Raw genomic sequence first — 24,268 nt, 5'->3', positions numbered from 1 at the left:
GGCTGAATTTGCATATTGACAACATGGATGGCCTCCTTCCGTTGAGAAGCAAACTTGTTTATGCACTGTGTTGCCGGGGTGGATAACAAGTGAAAGCTGCCAAGTGGCAGCCAAAAGAAGAGAGGAGCCTGGGAAACATATGTATTGTTTCTTGTATGTGCTGTCTGTGTTTTTATCCCCCTTACGGGTGGTCTCCCTGGGCTAACACAGGACTGCGGCCATGGCGTGAGGAAAGGAGGAAGAGTTTGTCCCTTAGTACTCTGGTTTCTCTTCAGAACGCATAAATCTTTCGCCTTTTACTAAAGATTTCCGTGGAGAGGAGCAAAACTGAGTTTTGTAGCAATTTTTGCATGCTCCAGCTTGCTGGGGTTTTCTTGTTCAGGTTGAAAAGCAGAAAGAGTGTATTTCTGGCTCCAGTTGGCTTGAAAGTGGCTGAATTTGCATATTGACAACATGGATGGCCTCCTTCCGTTGAGAAGCAAACTTGTTTATGCACTGTGTTGCCGGGGTGGATAACAAGTGAAAGCTGCCAAGTGGCAGCCAAAAGAAGAGAGGAGCCTGGGTAACATATGTATTGTTTCTTGTATGTGCTGTCTGTGTTTTTATCCCCCTTACGGGTGGTCTCCCTGGGCTAACACAGGACTGCGGCCATGGCGTGAGGAAAGGAGGAAGAGTTTGTCCCTTAGTACTCTGGTTTCTCTTCAGAACGCATAAATCTTTCGCCTTTTACTAAAGATTTCCGTGGAGAGGAGCAAAACTGAGTTTTGTAGCAATTTCTGCATGCTCCAGCTTGCTGGGGTTTTCTTGTTCAGGTTGAAAAGCAGAGAGTGTATTTCTGGCTCCAGTTGGCTTGAAAGTGGCTGAATTTGCATATTGACAACATGGATGGCCTCCTTCCGTTGAGAAGCAAACTTGTTTATGCACTGTGTTGCCGGGGTGGATAACAAGTGAAAGCTGCCAAGTGGCAGCCAAAAGAAGAGAGGAGCCTGGGAAACATATGTATTGTTTCTTGTATGTGCTGTCTGTGTTTTTATCCCCCTTACGGGTGGTCTCCCTGGGCTAACACAGGGCTGCGGCCATGGCGTGAGGAAAGGAGGAAGAGTTTGTCCCTTAGTACTCTGGTTTCTCTTCAGAACGCATAAATCTTTCGCCTTTTACTAAAGATTTCCGTGGAGAGGAGCAAAACTGAGTTTTGTAGCAATTTTTGCATGCTCCAGCTTGCTGGGGTTTTCTTGTTCAGGTTGAAAAGCAGAAAGAGTGTATCTCTGGCTCCAGTTGGCTTGAAAGTGGCTGAATTTGCATATTGACAACATGGATGGCCTCCTTCCGTTGAGAAGCAAACTTGTTTATGCACTGTGTTGCCGGGGTGGATAACAAGTGAAAGCTGCCAAGTGGCAGCCAAAAGAAGAGAGGAGCCTGGGAAACATATGTATTGTTTCTTGTATGTGCTGTCTGTGTTTTTATCCCCCTTACGGGTGGTCTCCCTGGGCTAACACAGGACTGCGGCCATGGCGTGAGGAAAGGAGGAAGAGTTTGTCCCTTAGTACTCTGGTTTCTCTTCAGAACGCATAAATCTTTCGCCTTTTACTAAAGATTTCCGTGGAGAGGAGCAAAACTGAGTTTTGTAGCAATTTTTGCATGCTCCAGCTTGCTGGGGTTTTCTTGTTCAGGTTGAAAAGCAGAAAGAGTGTATTTCTGGCTCCAGTTGGCTTGAAAGTGGCTGAATTTGCATATTGACAACATGGATGGCCTCCTTCCGTTGAGAAGCAAACTTGTTTATGCACTGTGTTGCCGGGGTGGATAACAAGTGAAAGCTGCCAAGTGGCAGCCAAAAGAAGAGAGGAGCCTGGGAAACATATGTATTGTTTCTTGTATGTGCTGTCTGTGTTTTTATCCCCCTTACGGGTGGTCTCCCTGGGCTAACACAGGGCTGCGGCCATGGCGTGAGGAAAGGAGGAAGAGTTTGTCCCTTAGTACTCTGGTTTCTCTTCAGAACGCATAAATCTTTCGCCTTTTACTAAAGATTTCCGTGGAGAGGAGCAAAACTGAGTTTTGTAGCAATTTTTGCATGCTCCAGCTTGCTGGGGTTTTCTTGTTCAGGTTGAAAAGCAGAAAGAGTGTATTTCTGGCTCCAGTTGGCTTGAAAGTGGCTGAATTTGCATATTGACAACATGGATGGCCTCCTTCCGTTGAGAAGCAAACTTGTTTATGCACTGTGTTGCCGGGGTGGATAACAAGTGAAAGCTGCCAAGTGGCAGCCAAGAGAGGAGCCTGGGAAACATATGTATTGTTTCTTGTATGTGCTGTCTGTGTTTTTATCCCCCTTACGGGTGGTCTCCCTGGGCTAACACAGGACTGCGGCCATGGCGTGAGGAAAGGAGGAAGAGTTTGTCCTTTAGTACTCTGGTTTCTCTTCAGAATGCATAAATCTTTCGCCTTTTACTAAAGATTTCCGTGGAGAGGAGCAAAACTGAGTTTTGTAGCAATTTTTGCATGCTCCAGCTTGCTGGGGTTTTCTTGTTCAGGTTGAAAAGCAGAAAGAGTGTATTTCTGGCTCCAGTTGGCTTGAAAGTGGCTGAATTTGCATATTGACAACATGGATGGCCTCCTTCCGTTGAGAAGCAAACTTGTTTATGCACTGTGTTGCCGGGGTGGATAACAAGTGAAAGCTGCCAAGTGGCAGCCAAAAGAAGAGAGGAGCCTGGGAAACATATGTATTGTTTCTTGTATGTGCTGTCTGTGTTTTTATCCCCCTTACGGGTGGTCTCCCTGGGCTAACACAGGACTGCGGCCATGGCGTGAGGAAAGGAGGAAGAGTTTGTCCCTTAGTACTCTGGTTTCTCTTCAGAACGCATAAATCTTTCGCCTTTTACTAAAGATTTCCGTGGAGAGGAGCAAAACTGAGTTTTGTAGCAATTTTTGCATGCTCCAGCTTGCTGGGGTTTTCTTGTTCAGGTTGAAAAGCAGAAAGAGTGTATTTCTGGCTCCAGTTGGCTTGAAAGTGGCTGAATTTGCATATTGACAACATGGATGGCCTCCTTCCGTTGAGAAGCAAACTTGTTTATGCACTGTGTTGCCGGGGTGGATAACAAGTGAAAGCTGCCAAGTGGCAGCCAAAAGAAGAGAGGAGCCTGGGTAACATATGTATTGTTTCTTGTATGTGCTGTCTGTGTTTTTATCCCCCTTACGGGTGGTCTCCCTGGGCTAACACAGGACTGCGGCCATGGCGTGAGGAAAGGAGGAAGAGTTTGTCCCTTAGTACTCTGGTTTCTCTTCAGAACGCATAAATCTTTCGCCTTTTACTAAAGATTTCCGTGGAGAGGAGCAAAACTGAGTTTTGTAGCAATTTTTGCATGCTCCAGCTTGCTGGGGTTTTCTTGTTCAGGTTGAAAAGCAGAGAGTGTATTTCTGGCTCCAGTTGGCTTGAAAGTGGCTGAATTTGCATATTGACAACATGGATGGCCTCCTTCCGTTGAGAAGCAAACTTGTTTATGCACTGTGTTGCCGGGGTGGATAACAAGTGAAAGCTGCCAAGTGGCAGCCAAAAGAAGAGAGGAGCCTGGGAAACATATGTATTGTTTCTTGTATGTGCTGTCTGTGTTTTTATCCCCCTTACGGGTGGTCTCCCTGGGCTAACACAGGGCTGCGGCCATGGCGTGAGGAAAGGAGGAAGAGTTTGTCCCTTAGTACTCTGGTTTCTCTTCAGAACGCATAAATCTTTCGCCTTTTACTAAAGATTTCCGTGGAGAGGAGCAAAACTGAGTTTTGTAGCAATTTTTGCATGCTCCAGCTTGCTGGGGTTTTCTTGTTCAGGTTGAAAAGCAGAAAGAGTGTATTTCTGGCTCCAGTTGGCTTGAAAGTGGCTGAATTTGCATATTGACAACATGGATGGCCTCCTTCCGTTGAGAAGCAAACTTGTTTATGCACTGTGTTGCCGGGGTGGATAACAAGTGAAAGCTGCCAAGTGGCAGCCAAAAGAAGAGAGGAGCCTGGGAAACATATGTATTGTTTCTTGTATGTGCTGTCTGTGTTTTTATCCCCCTTACGGGTGGTCTCCCTGGGCTAACACAGGACTGCGGCCATGGCGTGAGGAAAGGAGGAAGAGTTTGTCCCTTAGTACTCTGGTTTCTCTTCAGAACGCATAAATCTTTCGCCTTTTACTAAAGATTTCCGTGGAGAGGAGCAAAACTGAGTTTTGTAGCAATTTTTGCATGCTCCAGCTTGCTGGGGTTTTCTTGTTCAGGTTGAAAAGCAGAAAGAGTGTATTTCTGGCTCCAGTTGGCTTGAAAGTGGCTGAATTTGCATATTGACAACATGGATGGCCTCCTTCCGTTGAGAAGCAAACTTGTTTATGCACTGTGTTGCCGGGGTGGATAACAAGTGAAAGCTGCCAAGTGGCAGCCAAAAGAAGAGAGGAGCCTGGGAAACATATGTATTGTTTCTTGTATGTGCTGTCTGTGTTTTTATCCCCCTTACGGGTGGTCTCCCTGGGCTAACACAGGACTGCGGCCATGGCGTGAGGAAAGGAGGAAGAGTTTGTCCCTTAGTACTCTGGTTTCTCTTCAGAACGCATAAATCTTTCGCCTTTTACTAAAGATTTCCGTGGAGAGGAGCAAAACTGAGTTTTGTAGCAATTTTTGCATGCTCCAGCTTGCTGGGGTTTTCTTGTTCAGGTTGAAAAGCAGAAAGAGTGTATTTCTGGCTCCAGTTGGCTTGAAAGTGGCTGAATTTGCATATTGACAACATGGATGGCCTCCTTCCGTTGAGAAGCAAACTTGTTTATGCACTGTGTTGCCGGGGTGGATAACAAGTGAAAGCTGCCAAGTGGCAGCCAAAAGAAGAGAGGAGCCTGGGTAACATATGTATTGTTTCTTGTATGTGCTGTCTGTGTTTTTATCCCCCTTACGGGTGGTCTCCCTGGGCTAACACAGGACTGCGGCCATGGCGTGAGGAAAGGAGGAAGAGTTTGTCCCTTAGTACTCTGGTTTCTCTTCAGAACGCATAAATCTTTCGCCTTTTACTAAAGATTTCCGTGGAGAGGAGCAAAACTGAGTTTTGTAGCAATTTTTGCATGCTCCAGCTTGCTGGGGTTTTCTTGTTCAGGTTGAAAAGCAGAGAGTGTATTTCTGGCTCCAGTTGGCTTGAAAGTGGCTGAATTTGCATATTGACAACATGGATGGCCTCCTTCCGTTGAGAAGCAAACTTGTTTATGCACTGTGTTGCCGGGGTGGATAACAAGTGAAAGCTGCCAAGTGGCAGCCAAAAGAAGAGAGGAGCCTGGGAAACATATGTATTGTTTCTTGTATGTGCTGTCTGTGTTTTTATCCCCCTTACGGGTGGTCTCCCTGGGCTAACACAGGGCTGCGGCCATGGCGTGAGGAAAGGAGGAAGAGTTTGTCCCTTAGTACTCTGGTTTCTCTTCAGAACGCATAAATCTTTCGCCTTTTACTAAAGATTTCCGTGGAGAGGAGCAAAACTGAGTTTTGTAGCAATTTTTGCATGCTCCAGCTTGCTGGGGTTTTCTTGTTCAGGTTGAAAAGCAGAAAGAGTGTATTTCTGGCTCCAGTTGGCTTGAAAGTGGCTGAATTTGCATATTGACAACATGGATGGCCTCCTTCCGTTGAGAAGCAAACTTGTTTATGCACTGTGTTGCCGGGGTGGATAACAAGTGAAAGCTGCCAAGTGGCAGCCAAAAGAAGAGAGGAGCCTGGGAAACATATGTATTGTTTCTTGTATGTGCTGTCTGTGTTTTTATCCCCCTTACGGGTGGTCTCCCTGGGCTAACACAGGACTGCGGCCATGGCGTGAGGAAAGGAGGAAGAGTTTGTCCCTTAGTACTCTGGTTTCTCTTCAGAACGCATAAATCTTTCGCCTTTTACTAAAGATTTCCGTGGAGAGGAGCAAAACTGAGTTTTGTAGCAATTTTTGCATGCTCCAGTTTGCTGGGGTTTTCTTGTTCCGGTTGAAAAGCAGAAAGAGTGTATTTCTGGCTCCAGTTGGCTTGAAAGTGGCTGAATTTGCATATTGACAACATGGATGGCCTCCTTCCGTTGAGAAGCAAACTTGTTTATGCACTGTGTTGCCGGGGTGGATAACAAGTGAAAGCTGCCAAGTGGCAGCCAAAAGAAGAGAGGAGCCTGGGAAACATATGTATTGTTTCTTGTATGTGCTGTCTGTGTTTTTATCCCCCTTACGGGTGGTCTCCCTGGGCTAACACAGGACTGCGGCCATGGCGTGAGGAAAGGAGGAAGAGTTTGTCCCTTAGTACTCTGGTTTCTCTTCAGAACGCATAAATCTTTCGCCTTTTACTAAAGATTTCCGTGGAGAGGAGCAAAACTGAGTTTTGTAGCAATTTTTGCATGCTCCAGCTTGCTGGGGTTTTCTTGTTCAGGTTGAAAAGCAGAAAGAGTGTATTTCTGGCTCCAGTTGGCTTGAAAGTGGCTGAATTTGCATATTGACAACATGGATGGCCTCCTTCCGTTGAGAAGCAAACTTGTTTATGCACTGTGTTGCCGGGGTGGATAACAAGTGAAAGCAGCCAAAAGAAGAGAGGAGCCTGGGAAACATATGTATTGTTTCTTGTATGTGCTGTCTGTGTTTTTATCCCCCTTACGGGTGGTCTCCCTGGGCTAACACAGGACTGCGGCCATGGCGTGAGGAAAGGAGGAAGAGTTTGTCCCTTAGTACTCTGGTTTCTCTTCAGAACGCATAAATCTTTCGCCTTTTACTAAAGATTTCTGTGGAGAGGAGCAAAACTGAGTTTTGTAGCAATTTTTGCATGCTCCAGCTTGCTGGGGTTTTCTTGTTCAGGTTGAAAAGCAGAAAGAGTGTATTTCTGGCTCCAGTTGGCTTGAAAGTGGCTGAATTTGCATATTGACAACATGGATGGCCTCCTTCCGTTGAGAAGCAAACTTGTTTATGCACTGTGTTGCCGGGGTGGATAACAAGTGAAAGCTGCCAAGTGGCAGCCAAAAGAAGAGAGGAGCCTGGGAAACATATGTATTGTTTCTTGTATGTGCTGTCTGTGTTTTTATCCCCCTTACGGGTGGTCTCCCTGGGCTAACACAGGACTGCGGCCATGGCGTGAGGAAAGGAGGAAGAGTTTGTCCCTTAGTACTCTGGTTTCTCTTCAGAACGCCTAAATCTTTCGCCTTTTACTAAAGATTTCCGTGGAGAGGAGCAAAACTGAGTTTTGTAGCAATTTTTGCATGCTCCAGCTTGCTGGGGTTTTCTTGTTCAGGTTGAAAAGCAGAAAGAGTGTATTTCTGGCTCCAGTTGGCTTGAAAGTGGCTGAATTTGCATATTGACAACATGGATGGCCTCCTTCCATTGAGAAGCAAACTTGTTTATGCACTGTGTTGCCGGGGTGGATAACAAGTGAAAGCTGCCAAGTGGCAGCCAAAAGAAGAGAGGAGCCTGGGAAACATATGTATTGTTTCTTGTATGTGCTGTCTGTGTTTTTATCCCCCTTACGGGTGGTCTCCCTGGGCTAACACAGGACTGCGGCCATGGCGTGAGGAAAGGAGGAAGAGTTTGTCCCTTAGTACTCTGGTTTCTCTTCAGAACGCATAAATCTTTCGCCTTTTACTAAAGATTTCCGTGGAGAGGAGCAAAACTGAGTTTTGTAGCAATTTTTGCATGCTCCAGCTTGCTGGGGTTTTCTTGTTCAGGTTGAAAAGCAGAAAGAGTGTATTTCTGGCTCCAGTTGGCTTGAAAGTGGCTGAATTTGCATATTGACAACATGGATGGCCTCCTTCCGTTGAGAAGCAAACTTGTTTATGCACTGTGTTGCCGGGGTGGATAACAAGTGAAAGCTGCCAAGTGGCAGCCAAAAGAAGAGAGGAGCCTGGGAAACATATGTATTGTTTCTTGTATGTGTTGTCTGTGTTTTTATCCCCCTTACGGGTGGTCTCCCTGGGCTAACACAGGACTGCGGCCATGGCGTGAGGAAAGGAGGAAGAGTTTGTCCCTTAGTACTCTGGTTTATCTTCAGAACGCATAAATCTTTCGCCTTTTATTAAAGATTTCCGTGGAGAGGAGCAAAACTGAGTTTTGTAGCAATTTTTGCATGCTCCAGCTTGCTGGGGTTTTCTTGTTCAGGTTGAAAAGCAGAAAGAGTGTATTTCTGGCTCCAGTTGGCTTGAAAGTGGCTGAATTTGCATATTGACAACATGGATGGCCTCCTTCCGTTGAGAAGCAAACTTGTTTATGCACTGTGTTGCCGGGGTGGATAACAAGTGAAAGCTGCCAAGTGGCAGCCAAAAGAAGAGAGGAGCCTGGGAAACATATGTATTGTTTCTTGTATGTGCTGTCTGTGTTTTTATCCCCCTTACGGGTGGTCTCCCTGGGCTAACACAGGACTGCGGCCATGGCGTGAGGAAAGGAGGAAGAGTTTGTCCCTTAGTACTCTGGTTTCTCTTCAGAACGCATAAATCTTTCGCCTTTTACTAAAGATTTCCGTGGAGAGGAGCAAAACTGAGTTTTGTAGCAATTTTTGCATGCTCCAGCTTGCTGGGGTTTTCTTGTTCAGGTTGAAAAGCAGAAAGAGTGTATTTCTGGCTCCAGTTGGCTTGAAAGTGGCTGAATTTGCATATTGACAACATGGATGGCCTCCTTCCGTTGAGAAGCAAACTTGTTTATGCACTGTGTTGCCGGGGTGGATAACAAGTGAAAGCTGCCAAGTGGCAGCCAAAAGAAGAGAGGAGCCTGGGAAACATATGTATTGTTTCTTGTATTTGCTGTCTGTGTTTTTATCCCCCTTACGGGTGGTCTCCCTGGGCTAACACAGGACTGCGGCCATGGCGTGAGGAAAGGAGGAAGAGTTTGTCCCTTAGTACTCTGGTTTCTCTTCAGAACGCATAAATCTTTCGCCTTTTACTAAAGATTTCCGTGGAGAGGAGCAAAACTGAGTTTTGTAGCAATTTTTGCATGCTCCAGCTTGCTGGGGTTTTCTTGTTCAGGTTGAAAAGCAGAAAGAGTGTATTTCTGGCTCCAGTTGGCTTGAAAGTGGCTGAATTTGCATATTGACAACATGGATGGCCTCCTTCCGTTGAGAAGCAAACTTGTTTATGCACTGTGTTGCCGGGGTGGATAACAAGTGAAAGCTGCCAAGTGGCAACCAAAAGAAGAGAGGAGCCTGGGAAACATATGTATTGTTTCTTGTATGTGCTGTCTGTGTTTTTATCCCCCTTACGGGTGGTCTCCCTGGGCTAACACAGGACTGCGGCCATGGCGTGAGGAAAGGAGGAAGAGTTTGTCCCTTAGTACTCTGGTTTCTCTTCAGAACGCATAAATCTTTCGCCTTTTACTAAAGATTTCCGTGGAGAGGAGCAAAACTGAGTTTTGTAGCAATTTTTGCATGCTCCAGCTTGCTGGGGTTTTCTTGTTCAGGTTGAAAAGCAGAAAGAGTGTATTTCTGGCTCCAGTTGGCTTGAAAGTGGCTGAATTTGCATATTGACAACATGGATGGCCTCCTTCCGTTGAGAAGCAAACTTGTTTATGCACTGTGTTGCCGGGGTGGATAACAAGTGAAAGCTGCCAAGTGGCAGCCAAAAGAAGAGAGGAGCCTGGGAAACATATGTATTGTTTCTTGTATGTGTTGTCTGTGTTTTTATCCCCCTTACGGGTGGTCTCCCTGGGCTAACACAGGACTGCGGCCATGGCGTGAGGAAAGGAGGAAGAGTTTGTCCCTTAGTACTCTGGTTTATCTTCAGAACGCATAAATCATTCGCCTTTTATTAAAGATTTCCGTGGAGAGGAGCAAAACTGAGTTTTGTAGCAATTTTTGCATGCTCCAGCTTGCTGGGGTTTTCTTGTTCAGGTTGAAAAGCAGAAAGAGTGTATTTCTGGCTCCAGTTGGCTTGAAAGTGGCTGAATTTGCATATTGACAACATGGATGGCCTCCTTCCGTTGAGAAGCAAACTTGTTTATGCACTGTGTTGCCGGGGTGGATAACAAGTGAAAGCTGCCAAGTGGCAGCCAAAAGAAGAGAGGAGCCTGGGAAACATATGTATTGTTTCTTGTATGTGCTGTCTGTGTTTTTATCCCCCTTACGGGTGGTCTCCCTGGGCTAACACAGGACTGCGGCCATGGCGTGAGGAAAGGAGGAAGAGTTTGTCCCTTAGTACTCTGGTTTCTCTTCAGAACGCATAAATCTTTTGCCTTTTACTAAAGATTTCCGTGGAGAGGAGCAAAACTGAGTTTTGTAGCAATTTTTGCATGCTCCAGCTTGCTGGGGTTTTCTTGTTCAGGTTGAAAAGCAGAAAGAGTGTATTTCTGGCTCCAGTTGGCTTGAAAGTGGCTGAATTTGCATATTGACAACATGGATGGCCTCCTTCCGTTGAGACGCAAACTTGTTTATGCACTGTGTTGCCGGGGTGGATAACAAGTGAAAGCTGCCAAGTGGCAGCCAAAAGAAGAGAGGAGCCTGGGAAACATATGTATTGTTTCTTGTATGTGCTGTCTGTGTTTTTATCCCCCTTACGGGTGGTCTCCCTGGGCTAACACAGGACTGCGGCCATGGCGTGAGGAAAGGAGGAAGAGTTTGTCCCTTAGTACTCTGGTTTCTCTTCAGAACGCATAAATCTTTCGCCTTTTACTAAAGATTTCCGTGGAGAGGAGCAAAACTGAGTTTTGTAGCAATTTTTGCATGCTCCAGCTTGCTGGGGTTTTCTTGTTCAGGTTGAAAAGCAGAAAGAGTGTATTTCTGGCTCCAGTTGGCTTGAAAGTGGCTGAATTTGCATATTGACAACATGGATGGCCTCCTTCCGTTGAGAAGCAAACTTGTTTATGCACTGTGTTGCCGGGGTGGATAACAAGTGAAAGCTGCCAAGTGGCAGCCAAAAGAAGAGAGGAGCCTGGGAAACATATGTATTGTTTCTTGTATTTGCTGTCTGTGTTTTTATCCCCCTTACGGGTGGTCTCCCTGGGCTAACACAGGACTGCGGCCATGGCGTGAGGAAAGGAGGAAGAGTTTGTCCCTTAGTACTCTGGTTTCTCTTCAGAACGCATAAATCTTTCGCCTTTTACTAAAGATTTCCGTGGAGAGGAGCAAAACTGAGTTTTGTAGCAATTTTTGCATGCTCCAGCTTGCTGGGGTTTTCTTGTTCAGGTTGAAAAGCAGAAAGAGTGTATTTCTGGCTCCAGTTGGCTTGAAAGTGGCTGAATTTGCATATTGACAACATGGATGGCCTCCTTCCGTTGAGAAGCAAACTTGTTTATGCACTGTGTTGCCGGGGTGGATAACAAGTGAAAGCTGCCAAGTGGCAGCCAAAAGAAGAGAGGAGCCTGGGAAACATATGTATTGTTTCTTGTATGTGCTGTCTGTGTTTTTATCCCCCTTACGGGTGGTCTCCCTGGGCTAACACAGGACTGCGGCCATGGCGTGAGGAAAGGAGGAAGAGTTTGTCCCTTAGTACTCTGGTTTCTCTTCAGAACGCATAAATCTTTCGCCTTTTACTAAAGATTTCCGTGGAGAGGAGCAAAACTGAGTTTTGTAGCAATTTTTGCATGCTCCAGCTTGCTGGGGTTTTCTTGTTCAGGTTGAAAAGCAGAAAGAGTGTATTTCTGGCTCCAGTTGGCTTGAAAGTGGCTGAATTTGCATATTGACAACATGGATGGCCTCCTTCCGTTGAGAAGCAAACTTGTTTATGCACTGTGTTGCCGGGGTGGATAACAAGTGAAAGCTGCCAAGTGGCAGCCAAAAGAAGAGAGGAGCCTGGGAAACATATGTATTGTTTCTTGTATTTGCTGTCTGTGTTTTTATCCCCCTTACGGGTGGTCTCCCTGGGCTAACACAGGACTGCGGCCATGGCGTGAGGAAAGGAGGAAGAGTTTGTCCCTTAGTACTCTGGTTTCTCTTCAGAACGCATAAATCTTTCGCCTTTTACTAAAGATTTCCGTGGAGAGGAGCAAAACTGAGTTTTGTAGCAATTTTTGCATGCTCCAGCTTGCTGGGGTTTTCTTGTTCAGGTTGAAAAGCAGAAAGAGTGTATTTCTGGCTCCAGTTGGCTTGAAAGTGGCTGAATTTGCATATTGACAACATGGATGGCCTCCTTCCGTTGAGAAGCAAACTTGTTTATGCACTGTGTTGCCGGGGTGGATAACAAGTGAAAGCTGCCAAGTGGCAGCCAAAAGAAGAGAGGAGCCTGGGAAACATATGTATTGTTTCTTGTATGTGCTGTCTGTGTTTTTATCCCCCTTACGGGTGGTCTCCCTGGGCTAACACAGGACTGCGGCCATGGTGTGAGGAAAGGAGGAAGAGTTTGTCCCTTAGTACTCTGGTTTCTCTTCAGAACGCATAAATCTTTCGCCTTTTACTAAAGATTTCCGTGGAGAGGAGCAAAACTGAGTTTTGTAGCAATTTTTGCATGCTCCAGCTTGCTGGGGTTTTCTTGTTCAGGTTGAAAAGCAGAAAGAGTGTATTTCTGGCTCCAGTTGGCTTGAAAGTGGCTGAATTTGCATATTGACAACATTGGATGGCCTCCTTCCGTTGAGAAGCAAACTTGTTTATGCACTGTGTTGCCGGGGTGGATAACAAGTGAAAGCTGCCAAGTGGCAGCCAAAAGAAGAGAGGAGCCTGGGAAACATATGTATTGTTTCTTGTATGTGCTGTCTGTGTTTTTATCCCCCTTACGGGTGGTCTCCCTGGGCTAACACAGGACTGCGGCCATGGCATGAGGAAAGGAGGAAGAGTTTGTCCCTTAGTACTCTGGTTTCTCTTCAGAACGCATAAATCTTTCGCCTTTTACTAAAGATTTCCGTGGAGAGGAGCAAAACTGAGTTTTGTAGCAATTTTTGCATGCTCCAGCTTGCTGGGGTTTTCTTGTTCAGGTTGAAAAGCAGAAAGAGTGTATTTCTGGCTCCAGTTGGCTTGAAAGTGGCTGAATTTGCATATTGACAACATGGATGGCCTCCTTCCGTTGAGAAGCAAACTTGTTTATGCACTGTGTTGCCGGGGTGGATAACAAGTGAAAGCTGCCAAGTGGCAGCCAAAAGAAGAGAGGAGCCTGGGAAACATATGTATTGTTTCTTGTATGTGCTGTCTGTGTTTTTATCCCCCTTACGGGTGGTCTCCCTGGGCTAACACAGGACTGCGGCCATGGCGTGAGGAAAGGAGGAAGAGTTTGTCCCTTAGTACTCTGGTTTCTCTTCAGAACGCATAAATCTTTCGCCTTTTACTAAAGATTTCCGTGGAGAGGAGCAAAACTGAGTTTTGTAGCAATTTTTGCATGCTCCAGCTTGCTGGGGTTTTCTTGTTCAGGTTGAAAAGCAGAAAGAGTGTATTTCTGGCTCCAGTTGGCTTGAAAGTGGCTGAATTTGCATATTGACAACATGGATGGCCTCCTTCCGTTGAGAAGCAAACTTGTTTATGCACTGTGTTGCCGGGGTGGATAACAAGTGAAAGCTGCCAAGTGGCAGCCAAAAGAAGAGAGGAGCCTGGGAAACATATGTATTGTTTCTTGTATGTGCTGTCTGTGTTTTTATCCCCCTTACGGGTGGTCTCCCTGGGCTAACACAGGACTGCGGCCATGGCGTGAGGAAAGGAGGAAGAGTTTGTCCCTTAGTACTCTGGTTTCTCTTCAGAACGCATAAATCTTTCGCCTTTTACTAAAGATTTCCGTGGAGAGGAGCAAAACTGAGTTTTGTAGCAATTTTTGCATGCTCCAGCTTGCTGGGGTTTTCTTGTTCAGGTTGAAAAGCAGAAAGAGTGTATTTCTGGCTCCAGTTGGCTTGAAAGTGGCTGAATTTGCATATTGACAACATGGATGGCCTCCTTCCGTTGAGAAGCAAACTTGTTTATGCACTGTGTTGCCGGGGTGGATAACAAGTGAAAGCTGCCAAGTGGCAGCCAAAAGAAGAGAGGAGCCTGGGAAACATATGTATTGTTTCTTGTATGTGCTGTCTGTGTTTTTATCCCCCTTACGGGTGGTCTCCCTGGGCTAACACAGGACTGCGGCCATGGCGTGAGGAAAGGAGGAAGAGTTTGTCCCTTAGTACTCTGGTTTCTCTCCAGAACGCATAAATCTTTCGCCTTTTACTAAAGATTTCCGTGGAGAGGAGCAAAACTGAGTTTTGTAGCAATTTTTGCATGCTCCAGCTTGCTGGGGTTTTCTTGTTCAGGTTGAAAAGCAGAAAGAGTGTATTTCTGGCTCCAGTTGGCTTGAAAGTGGCTGAATTTGCATATTGACAACATGGATGGCCTCCTTCCGTTGAGAAGCAAACTTGTTTATGCACTGTGTTGCCGGGGTGGATAACAAGTGAAAGCTGCCAAGTGGCAGCCAAAAGAAGAGAGGAGCCTGGGAAACATATGTATAGAAGAGGCTGGACGCAGCCGCAGGTTTAAGGGAAGCCGACATGACCGTCCTGGTAGGGAAAGGGTTAATGAGGTGAGGGAAAGTTGAAGGAGCTGAAGGAGGGACGGGGAGGAGTTAAGGGGGACGGGGGGGCCGTTACTGCGCTTCCCGCTGTTTCTCGGCATTGAGCCGGAAGCAGCGGGAGGAGTAACATACAATAAGCAAGCTCCCCGTTGCCCGTGCTTTTAATGATGGCAGAAGCCCTGATGTTAGAGCGGCTGCGTGCCGCTGCTGTGCACCACGGTCCCGGATGGCTAGAGGAGACCGTGGCTGCCATAACGAGGATCCCGGACGCCGTTTCGCCACGTCGGGCACGGCGTTCGGGGTCTGTTGAAAAGGACAGGCTCCCCTCCCCCGGCCCCCTTACGAGCATGGCTATGGCGGCGGGGGGGGAGTCGGCAACAACCGCTCCTGCGCTGAGCCGGCAGAGAGCGGTGCCAGGGGTGACGGCGACGCAGGCTGGGTCGACCCGTCCCTCTCGGCGGTCCCGACCTCCAGAGCGCCTCAGTCCGGAGGTAGTCCCGCGGACACGGCGTCGCAGAGGGAGCCCGATCCCGGACGCTGCAGGCCAGGCAGCTGGGAGGACCGCCCCTTCCCAGGCCCTGCGTCCTGGCAGGAATCCCAGGCCGCGACGGGGTCCGGCGGTAAGCAGGGAGTCGCAGGCTGGGCTCCCTGTCACCCCTCCCCCATCAGATGGAAGATTTGGAGGACAAGGTACGGCCGCCCCGCATGGTGATGTTCCGGCCAGGGGGCAGGCTTCGTCAGGATCGTCTAGACGGACGCCTAGAGCTGCAGCGACGTCGAGGCAACAGGTCCGGTCGGAAGTCTGGGTCCCGGCGGTCGGGCGGCAGGTTGCCGGCCCATCGGTCAGCGCGTCCTCATCCCCGTTCCGAAGATGTCGTTGGGAGGGACAGTCGTCGGCGAGAGAAGAACTGGAGGAAGGTGAACTGGACGTGTATCGTCGAGGTCAGGATGGTCCGGCTGACGGGAACACAGCGCCTGTGCAGCCCGGTGAGTGTATAACTCCATCATTGTCTTATCCAGCGATTTTTATGTCGGGTGTCGGCGGGGGGGGCTGCTAGCATTGCATCGGGGGCCGGTAGTGGCGCGGGCGGACGCGACGGAGCGGGTTTGGCAGATTTAGTGGGTTGCTTACGGGAGCTGGTGGGGCGCCTGGATAGGGCCGCGGCGCCGGTAGTAACGGAAGTGTCTCCTGCGATAGTTTGGGAAGGCCCCAGGGACGTGGGATCGTTACAGGCGCGTCCTGCGGCGGCGGTTAGAGAGGCGGTCGCGGTATCGGTACAGACCGAGGCACAGAAGGACGGCGATCGAGTGCGTATGGACGATCGTGCTCGGGGGGAGGTGTATGTTTGTTTTGAGGGTCCGTTGGGGGCGCATTTAAAGCAGGAGGTGCGTGATCGGATCTGGAAAGACGAATACGTTGAAATTTTTTCTCTCTTGCCACTGGCTAAATTTAATTTGGATAAGAGCAAGCGGGATGAGAGTAAAAAGGACGAGGAGGAACGGCGGCGGTATAGGCTGATCCCGCAGACGTTCGTTAATTGGTCGCAGGCGTTCGCCATATTGGCTAGTGTGATAGGGGAAAAGGCGCCGGAAAATTGTTCGGCGCTGTTTTGTTATTTTGATGCCATTGGGGAGGCTCATAGGGCGTATGGGGGTCAGGCGTGGCTGCGATATGATGAGCAATTCCGTCAGCGTAAGGCGGTTCGGCCGGCGATTCGGTGGGACCAGAAGGATATTGCTCTCTGGTTACGGGTTACGGCTCCGGTTAGGCAGCCCTTTCCCGGGAGCGGTGGCCAGGGAGGCCAGTCTAGTCAGAGTGGACAAAGCGGCGGGGGAAAGGCGGGGTTTTGCTGGCAATTTAATGAAGGTCAGTGCAAGTTCGGGGCCACGTGCAAGTTCAAGCACGTGTGCTCCGAGTGTAATGGTGCATCACACGGGGCGGCAAAATGTCTGCGGAAAAAGAGGTCAGGGAACCAGCACGGGGCTGGTCAAGGGGGTGTCGCCGGTGAGGGTGGAAAGGATGGCCCCTTATCTAAATGAGTATCCGGATAGGGCGGCAGCTAAGTTGCTTTATGAAGGGTTTCGTGTTGGGTTTGTTATTCCTCCACCTCCTTATGAGGTTCCGGTTACGCGGAGGAATTTAAAATCGGCTTATTTGCATGCGGAAGTCGTGTCGGAAAAGTTGTTAAAAGAAGTTTCGTTGGGTCGCATGTCGGGGCCATTTGTTGAGTCGCCGGTAAAAGATTTAGTTGTGTCCCCTTTGGGTATTGTCCCAAAACGCGAGCCCGGAAAGTTTCGTTTGATTCAACATTTATCGTATCCCAAAGGTTCGTCGGTAAATGACGGGATTGATCACGAGTTGTGTTCCGTAGTTTATACCTCATTCGATAAGGCGGTGGGGTTAGTGCGGGCTGCGGGTCCTGGGGCGCTGCTAGCAAAAACTGACATCGAGGCGGCGTTCAGGTTGTTGCCGGTTCATCCAGAAAGCCAACGGCTGTTGGGTTGTTTTTGGAATGGGGCTTTTTACGTGGATCGGTGCCTTCCGATGGGGTGTTCCCTTTCTTGTGCATACTTCGAGGCGTTTAGTAGCTTCGTGGAGTGGGTAACGAGGGTAGCATCCGGGGTCGACTCGTTGATCCATTACTTAGATGATTTTTTGTGCGTTGGCCCGGGGGGTTCGCCGGTTTGCGGTAATTTGCTTCATGCTCTACAGAAGGTGGTGAGGGATTTTGGGATTCCTTTGGCGCCGGAAAAAACGGAGGGCCCGGTAGCGACGATTTGTTTTTTGGGAATCGAAATAGACTCGGTGGCAATGGAGTGTCGTCTCCCGGCGGATAAGTTGGGTGCTTTGAGGCTGGAGGTTCGACGGGCTTGTAGAAGGAAGAAAATGTCGCTGAGGGAGCTTCAGTCGCTGCTGGGGAAGTTGAATTTCGCCTGCCGGATTATGCCGATGGGAAGGGTGTTTGGTAGAAGGTTGGCGGCGGCAACGGCGGGAGTGCGTGCGCCGCATCATTTTGTGCGGCTCAAGGAGGAGCACCGAGCTGATCTTCAGGTTTGGGATGACTTCTTGGGCCAGTACAATGGTCGCTCGCTATGGATGGCCCCAGCGCAGGATACGAGTGATTTGAATATTTTCACGGATGCGGCTGGGGCGGGTGGCTTTGGAGCTTACGGGGGAGGTCCGTGGTGCGCAGGTCAATGGCCGGCTAGCTGGGTGTCCAGTGGACACACGCGGAATCTGGCCCTGCTCGAGCTGTTTCCCATCGTGGTGGCGGCTACCATTTGGGGGGACAGGCTCAGGGATAAGAAGGTCCGTTTTTACTGCGACAACATGGGGGTGGTGCTTGCCATTAATAACATCACGGCGTCCTCTCCTCCGGTAGTTCAATTGTTGCGACATTTAGTGTTGGTGTGTTTGTCGTTGAACGCGTGGGTGGTGGCGGTGCATGTCCCGGGGGTACGGAATTGTATTGCTGATGCTCTTTCTCGCTCGCAGTGGGACCGGTTTCGGCAATTGGCCCCGGGAGCGGAACGTCTCGGTTTGGCTTGTCCAGAGCATCTTTGGGATCTGGTATCGGTCCCGTAGAGCAGCTGTTACAGAGGTCTTTGGCGCGCACGACGTGGAGTGCTTATGCTGCTTGTTGGAGGCAGTGGGAGGAGTGGGTAAGAGAGTTGGGTGACGTCAATACGGATAGAGACAGGTTGGTGGCACTTTTGTATTGGTTAGGGGATGCCTGGGAGGCGGGGTTTTCAGTAGCGAAGGTGAACCGGTTCATATCTGCGGTGGCGTTTGGGCTTAAGTTGCGGGGCTTGCGGGATGTATCGAAGGAATTTCTGGTATCGCAGGCTTTGAAGGGGTTGCGCAGAGGTAGGGTGGAGGCGGATAGTAGAAGGCCGGTGTCGTTTGCTTTGCTTGGCTCGTTGGGCGGTTCATTAGCATCGGTATGTCGTTCTTCAGATGAAATGGATCTGTTTCGGTTGGCTTTTTCGTTAGCGTTCTTCGGAGCATTTAGAATAGGTGAGTTGGTGTCGCCAAGTACTAAACAGGCAGGGGGGCTGAGATCTGGGGAGGTGAGCCTTTTTGCAGATCGGCTGGAGGTATGGTTGCGTAGATCTAAAACTGACCAAGTAGGGAAGGGAAAACTGATAGTTTTGTTCGCTCTCCCGGGGTCGGTCATGTGCCCAGTGGAGTGCATGCGGGGTTTTACGAGAAACAGGGGGTCTCCAGATTTGCCTTTGTTACGTCATATGGACGGGTCGTTTTTGTCCAGGTTTCAGTTTGGAGCTGTATTTAAAAAGTGTTTGACGGCGGTTGGGGTTGCGGCAGGCTCATATTCATCTCATTCCTTCCGGATTGGCGCAGCAACGGAAGCGGGGCGCTGGGGGTTGGATGATGAGGGGGTGAGGCGTATTGGTCGTTGGGAGTCTAAAAGGTTTAAGTCCTATGTCCGCCCCCATATGTTGTAATTTTGTTGTTTATGCTTGAAAATGTTATATGGTGGTGCCTAACTGTGTTTTCCGTTTCAGATTCGCCTCCTTGTCTGGTGTGGTTGATGGGTCATTCGTACGTGCACTGGGGGGCTTTGAGGGCGGACGTCCGCCCGGATGGTCGCCAGTTGCGCATTCCGCGACAGGATGCGGTTGTGCATTGGCTGGGTTTTAGAGGTATGTCGTGGAACAGGGTGTTGGCGGAATTCCAGACATATGTGCGGCTTGATAGGGTTCCGGAGGTTTTAGTGTTGCACGTGGGTGGGAATGACTTAGGAGTCCGCCCTTTTCGTGAGTTGGTGCGGGATATCAAACATGATATGTTGTGTTTGTGGGTATCTTATCCCAAGTTGGTGGTAGTATGGTCGGACATAGTCCCAAGAAAGCATTGGCGGTTAGCTAGATCGGTGGAGAGAGTCAATAAGGCTCGCATAAAAGTTAACCGGGCGGTGTCCCGTTTTGTGGCAAAGAACGGGGGCATTTGCGTGAGGCATAGGGATTTGGAGTCAGGAGTGGGGAATTTCTGGAGAAGTGACGGGGTTCATCTGACCGAGGTTGGCATTGATCTTTGGAGCTTGGCGATAGCAGAAGGCATAGAAAGGGCGGTGGTGGTGTGGAGGAACTCACAGGCTTAAGGTGGTCAAGGCCTGTTTCGCGGTGGCGGGGGGAGTCCTTGAGGCCAGTCAGTACAAAATGGTGGGGGGGTCGCATCGGGGGTATGCGTCCCCCAAAAAAGGTACATGGTTGAAGACTTCATCGGGTGTTATCCCTTTGAAGTGGTCTTCTGGTAGAAGGTATATCACTTGAAGGCTTCATCGGGTGTTATCCCTTTGAAGTGGACTTCTAGTGGTCGGTATATCACTTGAGGGCTTCATCGGGTGTTATCCCCTTGAAGTGGACTTCTAGTGGTTGGAGCCATCTGCAGAGGTGAACGGTGCTTCCGAGCTGGTTTACGGCTGGAGGTAATTGGTGGTTTGCAGATGGCTAATTCGGTGTGTTCTTGAAAGGAACATCTGAAGGGGCTTCAGGGACTTCCTCTGCTCGGGTTAATGTTAACGTTTAATTGTTATTTATGATTCTGACCCATGTTGGGTCATGTGAATTATTAGGAGGAATTCTCTGGTGGATTCCTAACTAGTTATCCGAATGTTTCGGATTTAAATTGTTTTTATAAAACTGTGAAATTAATAAACGGCTGCTGTGGCCATTTCACATCCAACCTCGGTGTCATGTGTCGTTACTAAATGGGGGTGGGGGATAGTATGGTCTAAGGTTAACACACGACTCTACCTAGGCAGGTCAAGAAGAGGCTGGACGCAGCCGCAGGTTTAAGGGAAGCCGACATGACCGTCCTGGTAGGGAAAGGGTTAATGAGGTGAGGGAAAGTTGAAGGAGCTGAAGGAGGGACGGGGAGGAGTTAAGGGGGACGGGGGGGCCGTTACTGCGCTTCCCGCTGTTTCTCGGCATTGAGCCGGAAGCAGCGGGAGGAGTAACATACAATAAGCAAGCTCCCACCCTCCCACCCTTGGTTTGTTACTCCTTAGGTCTTATGTACGTCCGTCTATGAGCGTTGTGTTTTATTTTGTGTGCTTATTTAACATGTTTTTCTTTTTTCCGGAGTAGGTTCTGTTGTCATGGCAGCTGGCGGGGGGAGTCCTTGAGGCCAGTCAGTACAAAATGGTGGGGGGGTCGCATCGGGGGTATGCGTCCCCCAAAAAAGGTACATGGTTGAAGACTTCATCGGGTGTTATCCCTTTGAAGTGGTCTTCTGGTAGAAGGTATATCACTTGAAGGCTTCATCGGGTGTTATCCCTTTGAAGTGGACTTCTAGTGGTCGGTATATCACTTGAGGGCTTCATCGGGTGTTATCCCCTTGAAGTGGACTTCTAGTGGTTGGAGCCATCTGCAGAGGTGAACGGTGCTTCCGAGCTGGTTTACGGCTGGAGGTAATTGGTGGTTTGCAGATGGCTAATTCGGTGTGTTCTTGAAAGGAACATCTGAAGGGGCTTCAGGGACTTCCTCTGCTCGGGTTAATGTTAACGTTTAATTGTTATTTATGATTCTGACCCATGTTGGGTCATGTGAATTATTAGGAGGAATTCTCTGGTGGATTCCTAACTAGTTATCCGAATGTTTCGGATTTAAATTGTTTTTATAAAACTGTGAAATTAATAAACGGCTGCTGTGGCCATTTCACATCCAACCTCGGTGTCATGTGTCGTTACTAAATGGGGGTGGGGGATAGTATGGTCTAAGGTTAACACACGACTCTACCTAGGCAGGTCATGTTTCTTGTATGTGCTGTCTGTGTTTTTATCCCCCTTACGGGTGGTCTCCCTGGGCTAACACAGGACTGCGGCCATGGCGTGAGGAAAGGAGGAAGAGTTTGTCCCTTAGTACTCTGGTTTCTCTTCAGAACGCATAAATCTTTCGCCTTTTACTAAAGATTTCCGTGGAGAGGAGCAAAACTGAGTTTTGTAGCAATTTTTGCATGCTCCAGCTTGCTGGGGTTTTCTTGTTCAGGTTGAAAAGCAGAAAGAGTGTATTTCTGGCTCCAGTTGGCTTGAAAGTGGCTGAATTTGCATATTGACAACATGGATGGCCTCCTTCCGTTGAGAAGCAAACTTGTTTATGCACTGTGTTGCCGGGGTGGATAACAAGTGAAAGCTGCCAAGTGGCAGCCAAAAGAAGAGAGGAGCCTGGGAAACATGTATTGTTTCTTGTATGTGCTGTCTGTGTTTTTATCCCCCTTACGGGTGGTCTCCCTGGGCTAACACAGGACTGCGGCCATGGCGTGAGGAAAGGAGGAAGAGTTTGTCCCTTAGTACTCTGGTTTCTCTTCAGAACTCATAAATCTTTCGCCTTTTACTAAAGATTTCCGTGGAGAGGAGCAAAACTGAGTTTTGTAGCAATTTTTGCATGCTCCAGCTTGCTGGGGTTTTCTTGTTCAGGTTGAAAAGCAGAAAGAGTGTATTTCTGGCTCCAGTTGGCTTGAAAGTGGCTGAATTTGCATATTGACAACATGGATGGCCTCCTTCCGTTGAGAAGCAAACTTGTTTATGCACTGTGTTGCCGGGGTGGATAACAAGTGAAAGCTGCCAAGTGGCAGCCAAAAGAAGAGAGGAGCCTGGGAAACATATGTATTGTTTCTTGTATGTGCTGTGTGTGTTTTTATCCCCCTTACGGGTGGTCTCCCTGGGCTAACACAGGACTGCGGCCATGGCGTGAGGAAAGGAGGAAGAGTTTGTCCCTTAGTACTCTGGTTTCTCTTCAGAACGCATAAATCTTTCGCCTTTTACTAAAGATTTCTGTGGAGAGGAGCAAAACTGAGTTTTGTAGCAATTTTTGCATGCTCCAGCTTGCTGGGGTTTTCTTGTTCAGGTTGAAAAGCAGAAAGAGTGTATTTCTGGCTCCAGTTGGCTTGAAAGTGGCTGAATTTGCATATTGACAACATGGATGGCCTCCTTCCGTTGAGAAGCAAACTTGTTTATGCACTGTGTTGCCGGGGTGGATAACAAGTGAAAGCTGCCAAGTGGCAGCCAAAAGAAGAGAGGAGCCTGGGAAACATATGTATTGTTTCTTGTATGTGCTGTCTGTGTTTTTATCCCCCTTACGGGTGGTCTCCCTGGGCTAACACAGGACTGCGGCCATGGCGTGAGGAAAGGAGGAAGAGTTTGTCCCTTAGTACTCTGGTTTCTCTTCAGAACGCATAAATCTTTCGCCTTTTACTAAAGATTTCCGTGGAGAGGAGCAAAACTGAGTTTTGTAGCAATTTTTGCATGCTCCAGCTTGCTGGGGTTTTCTTGTTCAGGTTGAAAAGCAGAAAGAGTGTATTTCTGGCTCCAGTTGGCTTGAAAGTGGCTGAATTTGCATATTGACAACATGGATGGCCTCCTTCCGTTGAGAAGCAAACTTGTTTATGCACTGTGTTGCCGGGGTGGATAACAAGTGAAAGCTGCCAAGTGGCAGCCAAAAGAAGAGAGGAGCCTGGGAAACATATGTATTGTTTCTTGTATGTGCTGTCTGTGTTTTTATCCCCCTTACGGGTGGTCTCCCTGGGCTAACACAGGACTGCGGCCATGGCGTGAGGAAAGGAGGAAGAGTTTGTCCCTTAGTACTCTGGTTTCTCTTCAGAACGCATAAATCTTTCGCCTTTTACTAAAGATTTCCGTGGAGAGGAGCAAAACTGAGTTTTGTAGCAATTTTTGCATGCTCCAGCTTGCTGGGGTTTTCTTGTTCAGGTTGAAAAGCAGAAAGAGTGTATTTCTGGCTCCAGTTGGCTTGAAAGTGGCTGAATTTGCATATTGACAACATGGATGGCCTCCTTCCGTTGAGAAGCAAACTTGTTTATGCACTGTGTTGCCGGGGTGGATAACAAGTGAAAGCTGCCAAGTGGCAGCCAAAAGAAGAGAGGAGCCTGGGAAACATATGTATTGTTTCTTGTATGTGCTGTCTGTGTTTTTATCCCCCTTACGGGTGGTCTCCCTGGGCTAACACAGGACTGCGGCCATGGCGTGAGGAAAGGAGGAAGAGTTTGTCCCTTAGTACTCTGGTTTCTCTTCAGAACGCATAAATCTTTCGCCTTTTACTAAAGATTTCCGTGGAGAGGAGCAAAACTGAGTTTTGTAGCAATTTTTGCATGCTCCAGCTTGCTGGGGTTTTCTTGTTCAGGTTGAAAAGCAGAAAGAGTGTATTTCTGGCTCCAGTTGGCTTGAAAGTGGCTGAATTTGCATATTGACAACATGGATGGCCTCCTTCCGTTGAGAAGCAAACTTGTTTATGCACTGTGTTGCCGGGGTGGATAACAAGTGAAAGCTGCCAAGTGGCAGCCAAAAGAAGAGAGGAGCCTGGGAAACATATGTATTGTTTCTTGTATGTGCTGTCTGTGTTTTTATCCCCCTTACGGGTGGTCTCCCTGGGCTAACACAGGACTGCGGCCATGGCTTGAGGAAAGGAGGAAGAGTTTGTCCCTTAGTACTCTGGTTTCTCTTCAGAACGCATAAATCTTTCGCCTTTTACTAAAGATTTCCGTGGAGAGGAGCAAAACTGAGTTTTGTAGCAATTTTTGCATGCTCCAGCTTGCTGGGGTTTTCTTGTTCAGGTTGAAAAGCAGAAAGAGTGTATTTCTGGCTCCAGTTGGCTTGAAAGTGGCTGAATTTGCATATTGACAACATGGATGGCCTCCTTCCGTTGAGAAGCAAACTTGTTTATGCACTGTGTTGCCGGGGTGGATAACAAGTGAAAGCTGCCAAGTGGCAGCCAAAAGAAGAGAGGAGCCTGGGAAACATATGTATTGTTTCTTGTATGTGCTGTCTGTGTTTTTATCCCCCTTACGGGTGGTCTCCCTGGGCTAACACAGGACTGCGGCCATGGCGTGAGGAAAGGAGGAAGAGTTTGTCCCT

General features: G+C 48.4%; 40 non-coding genes across 40 annotated transcripts; all 40 read left to right on the top strand.

Moving 5' to 3' along the window:
- Nucleotides 1-255: 255 nt before the first annotated feature.
- On the top strand, nt 256-371 carry LOC142703826 (U5 spliceosomal RNA). The gene has a single exon (XR_012867677.1). It is a non-coding gene; the product is annotated as a U5 spliceosomal RNA (small nuclear RNA).
- Nucleotides 372-685: 314 nt separating this feature from the next.
- Nucleotides 686-801, top strand: LOC142703831 (U5 spliceosomal RNA). Its single transcript, XR_012867682.1, has one exon. It is a non-coding gene; the product is annotated as a U5 spliceosomal RNA (small nuclear RNA).
- A 312-nt stretch (nt 802-1,113) lies between these two features.
- LOC142703825 (U5 spliceosomal RNA) lies at nt 1,114-1,229 on the top strand. The gene has a single exon (XR_012867676.1). It is a non-coding gene; the product is annotated as a U5 spliceosomal RNA (small nuclear RNA).
- Nucleotides 1,230-1,543: 314 nt separating this feature from the next.
- Nucleotides 1,544-1,659, top strand: LOC142703823 (U5 spliceosomal RNA). Its single transcript, XR_012867675.1, has one exon. It is a non-coding gene; the product is annotated as a U5 spliceosomal RNA (small nuclear RNA).
- Nucleotides 1,660-1,973: 314 nt separating this feature from the next.
- Nucleotides 1,974-2,089, top strand: LOC142703822 (U5 spliceosomal RNA). The gene has a single exon (XR_012867674.1). It is a non-coding gene; the product is annotated as a U5 spliceosomal RNA (small nuclear RNA).
- A 309-nt stretch (nt 2,090-2,398) lies between these two features.
- Nucleotides 2,399-2,514, top strand: LOC142703829 (U5 spliceosomal RNA). Its single transcript, XR_012867680.1, has one exon. It is a non-coding gene; the product is annotated as a U5 spliceosomal RNA (small nuclear RNA).
- A 314-nt stretch (nt 2,515-2,828) lies between these two features.
- Nucleotides 2,829-2,944, top strand: LOC142703821 (U5 spliceosomal RNA). Its single transcript, XR_012867673.1, has one exon. It is a non-coding gene; the product is annotated as a U5 spliceosomal RNA (small nuclear RNA).
- Nucleotides 2,945-3,258: 314 nt separating this feature from the next.
- LOC142703820 (U5 spliceosomal RNA) lies at nt 3,259-3,374 on the top strand. Its single transcript, XR_012867672.1, has one exon. It is a non-coding gene; the product is annotated as a U5 spliceosomal RNA (small nuclear RNA).
- A 312-nt stretch (nt 3,375-3,686) lies between these two features.
- LOC142703819 (U5 spliceosomal RNA) lies at nt 3,687-3,802 on the top strand. Its single transcript, XR_012867671.1, has one exon. It is a non-coding gene; the product is annotated as a U5 spliceosomal RNA (small nuclear RNA).
- A 314-nt stretch (nt 3,803-4,116) lies between these two features.
- On the top strand, nt 4,117-4,232 carry LOC142703818 (U5 spliceosomal RNA). Its single transcript, XR_012867670.1, has one exon. It is a non-coding gene; the product is annotated as a U5 spliceosomal RNA (small nuclear RNA).
- A 314-nt stretch (nt 4,233-4,546) lies between these two features.
- Nucleotides 4,547-4,662, top strand: LOC142703817 (U5 spliceosomal RNA). Its single transcript, XR_012867669.1, has one exon. It is a non-coding gene; the product is annotated as a U5 spliceosomal RNA (small nuclear RNA).
- A 314-nt stretch (nt 4,663-4,976) lies between these two features.
- Nucleotides 4,977-5,092, top strand: LOC142703816 (U5 spliceosomal RNA). The gene has a single exon (XR_012867668.1). It is a non-coding gene; the product is annotated as a U5 spliceosomal RNA (small nuclear RNA).
- Nucleotides 5,093-5,404: 312 nt separating this feature from the next.
- Nucleotides 5,405-5,520, top strand: LOC142703814 (U5 spliceosomal RNA). Its single transcript, XR_012867666.1, has one exon. It is a non-coding gene; the product is annotated as a U5 spliceosomal RNA (small nuclear RNA).
- A 314-nt stretch (nt 5,521-5,834) lies between these two features.
- On the top strand, nt 5,835-5,950 carry LOC142703772 (U5 spliceosomal RNA). The gene has a single exon (XR_012867628.1). It is a non-coding gene; the product is annotated as a U5 spliceosomal RNA (small nuclear RNA).
- Nucleotides 5,951-6,264: 314 nt separating this feature from the next.
- LOC142703812 (U5 spliceosomal RNA) lies at nt 6,265-6,380 on the top strand. Its single transcript, XR_012867665.1, has one exon. It is a non-coding gene; the product is annotated as a U5 spliceosomal RNA (small nuclear RNA).
- A 303-nt stretch (nt 6,381-6,683) lies between these two features.
- Nucleotides 6,684-6,799, top strand: LOC142703776 (U5 spliceosomal RNA). The gene has a single exon (XR_012867632.1). It is a non-coding gene; the product is annotated as a U5 spliceosomal RNA (small nuclear RNA).
- A 314-nt stretch (nt 6,800-7,113) lies between these two features.
- Nucleotides 7,114-7,229, top strand: LOC142703773 (U5 spliceosomal RNA). Its single transcript, XR_012867629.1, has one exon. It is a non-coding gene; the product is annotated as a U5 spliceosomal RNA (small nuclear RNA).
- Nucleotides 7,230-7,543: 314 nt separating this feature from the next.
- LOC142703811 (U5 spliceosomal RNA) lies at nt 7,544-7,659 on the top strand. The gene has a single exon (XR_012867664.1). It is a non-coding gene; the product is annotated as a U5 spliceosomal RNA (small nuclear RNA).
- A 314-nt stretch (nt 7,660-7,973) lies between these two features.
- Nucleotides 7,974-8,089, top strand: LOC142703777 (U5 spliceosomal RNA). The gene has a single exon (XR_012867633.1). It is a non-coding gene; the product is annotated as a U5 spliceosomal RNA (small nuclear RNA).
- Nucleotides 8,090-8,403: 314 nt separating this feature from the next.
- Nucleotides 8,404-8,519, top strand: LOC142703810 (U5 spliceosomal RNA). Its single transcript, XR_012867663.1, has one exon. It is a non-coding gene; the product is annotated as a U5 spliceosomal RNA (small nuclear RNA).
- Nucleotides 8,520-8,833: 314 nt separating this feature from the next.
- On the top strand, nt 8,834-8,949 carry LOC142703809 (U5 spliceosomal RNA). Its single transcript, XR_012867662.1, has one exon. It is a non-coding gene; the product is annotated as a U5 spliceosomal RNA (small nuclear RNA).
- Nucleotides 8,950-9,263: 314 nt separating this feature from the next.
- Nucleotides 9,264-9,379, top strand: LOC142703808 (U5 spliceosomal RNA). Its single transcript, XR_012867661.1, has one exon. It is a non-coding gene; the product is annotated as a U5 spliceosomal RNA (small nuclear RNA).
- Nucleotides 9,380-9,693: 314 nt separating this feature from the next.
- Nucleotides 9,694-9,809, top strand: LOC142703779 (U5 spliceosomal RNA). The gene has a single exon (XR_012867635.1). It is a non-coding gene; the product is annotated as a U5 spliceosomal RNA (small nuclear RNA).
- Nucleotides 9,810-10,123: 314 nt separating this feature from the next.
- LOC142703828 (U5 spliceosomal RNA) lies at nt 10,124-10,239 on the top strand. The gene has a single exon (XR_012867679.1). It is a non-coding gene; the product is annotated as a U5 spliceosomal RNA (small nuclear RNA).
- Nucleotides 10,240-10,553: 314 nt separating this feature from the next.
- Nucleotides 10,554-10,669, top strand: LOC142703807 (U5 spliceosomal RNA). Its single transcript, XR_012867660.1, has one exon. It is a non-coding gene; the product is annotated as a U5 spliceosomal RNA (small nuclear RNA).
- Nucleotides 10,670-10,983: 314 nt separating this feature from the next.
- LOC142703806 (U5 spliceosomal RNA) lies at nt 10,984-11,099 on the top strand. The gene has a single exon (XR_012867659.1). It is a non-coding gene; the product is annotated as a U5 spliceosomal RNA (small nuclear RNA).
- A 314-nt stretch (nt 11,100-11,413) lies between these two features.
- Nucleotides 11,414-11,529, top strand: LOC142703805 (U5 spliceosomal RNA). The gene has a single exon (XR_012867658.1). It is a non-coding gene; the product is annotated as a U5 spliceosomal RNA (small nuclear RNA).
- Nucleotides 11,530-11,843: 314 nt separating this feature from the next.
- LOC142703804 (U5 spliceosomal RNA) lies at nt 11,844-11,959 on the top strand. The gene has a single exon (XR_012867657.1). It is a non-coding gene; the product is annotated as a U5 spliceosomal RNA (small nuclear RNA).
- Nucleotides 11,960-12,273: 314 nt separating this feature from the next.
- On the top strand, nt 12,274-12,389 carry LOC142703801 (U5 spliceosomal RNA). The gene has a single exon (XR_012867655.1). It is a non-coding gene; the product is annotated as a U5 spliceosomal RNA (small nuclear RNA).
- A 315-nt stretch (nt 12,390-12,704) lies between these two features.
- LOC142703800 (U5 spliceosomal RNA) lies at nt 12,705-12,820 on the top strand. Its single transcript, XR_012867654.1, has one exon. It is a non-coding gene; the product is annotated as a U5 spliceosomal RNA (small nuclear RNA).
- Nucleotides 12,821-13,134: 314 nt separating this feature from the next.
- On the top strand, nt 13,135-13,250 carry LOC142703799 (U5 spliceosomal RNA). Its single transcript, XR_012867653.1, has one exon. It is a non-coding gene; the product is annotated as a U5 spliceosomal RNA (small nuclear RNA).
- A 314-nt stretch (nt 13,251-13,564) lies between these two features.
- Nucleotides 13,565-13,680, top strand: LOC142703798 (U5 spliceosomal RNA). Its single transcript, XR_012867652.1, has one exon. It is a non-coding gene; the product is annotated as a U5 spliceosomal RNA (small nuclear RNA).
- Nucleotides 13,681-13,994: 314 nt separating this feature from the next.
- On the top strand, nt 13,995-14,110 carry LOC142703790 (U5 spliceosomal RNA). The gene has a single exon (XR_012867645.1). It is a non-coding gene; the product is annotated as a U5 spliceosomal RNA (small nuclear RNA).
- A 7,152-nt stretch (nt 14,111-21,262) lies between these two features.
- Nucleotides 21,263-21,378, top strand: LOC142703797 (U5 spliceosomal RNA). Its single transcript, XR_012867651.1, has one exon. It is a non-coding gene; the product is annotated as a U5 spliceosomal RNA (small nuclear RNA).
- Nucleotides 21,379-21,690: 312 nt separating this feature from the next.
- LOC142703832 (U5 spliceosomal RNA) lies at nt 21,691-21,806 on the top strand. Its single transcript, XR_012867683.1, has one exon. It is a non-coding gene; the product is annotated as a U5 spliceosomal RNA (small nuclear RNA).
- Nucleotides 21,807-22,120: 314 nt separating this feature from the next.
- Nucleotides 22,121-22,236, top strand: LOC142703775 (U5 spliceosomal RNA). Its single transcript, XR_012867631.1, has one exon. It is a non-coding gene; the product is annotated as a U5 spliceosomal RNA (small nuclear RNA).
- Nucleotides 22,237-22,550: 314 nt separating this feature from the next.
- On the top strand, nt 22,551-22,666 carry LOC142703796 (U5 spliceosomal RNA). Its single transcript, XR_012867650.1, has one exon. It is a non-coding gene; the product is annotated as a U5 spliceosomal RNA (small nuclear RNA).
- A 314-nt stretch (nt 22,667-22,980) lies between these two features.
- Nucleotides 22,981-23,096, top strand: LOC142703795 (U5 spliceosomal RNA). The gene has a single exon (XR_012867649.1). It is a non-coding gene; the product is annotated as a U5 spliceosomal RNA (small nuclear RNA).
- Nucleotides 23,097-23,410: 314 nt separating this feature from the next.
- Nucleotides 23,411-23,526, top strand: LOC142703794 (U5 spliceosomal RNA). The gene has a single exon (XR_012867648.1). It is a non-coding gene; the product is annotated as a U5 spliceosomal RNA (small nuclear RNA).
- Nucleotides 23,527-23,840: 314 nt separating this feature from the next.
- LOC142703793 (U5 spliceosomal RNA) lies at nt 23,841-23,956 on the top strand. Its single transcript, XR_012867647.1, has one exon. It is a non-coding gene; the product is annotated as a U5 spliceosomal RNA (small nuclear RNA).
- The last annotated feature ends 312 nt before the right edge of the window (nt 23,957-24,268 follow it).

The sequence above is a fragment of the Rhinoderma darwinii genome, unplaced genomic scaffold (genome assembly GCF_050947455.1).
Source record: "Rhinoderma darwinii isolate aRhiDar2 unplaced genomic scaffold, aRhiDar2.hap1 Scaffold_2874, whole genome shotgun sequence".
NCBI classification, from domain to species: domain Eukaryota; kingdom Metazoa; phylum Chordata; class Amphibia; order Anura; family Rhinodermatidae; genus Rhinoderma; species Rhinoderma darwinii.
This window is presented reverse-complemented; position numbering and strand designations above follow the sequence as displayed.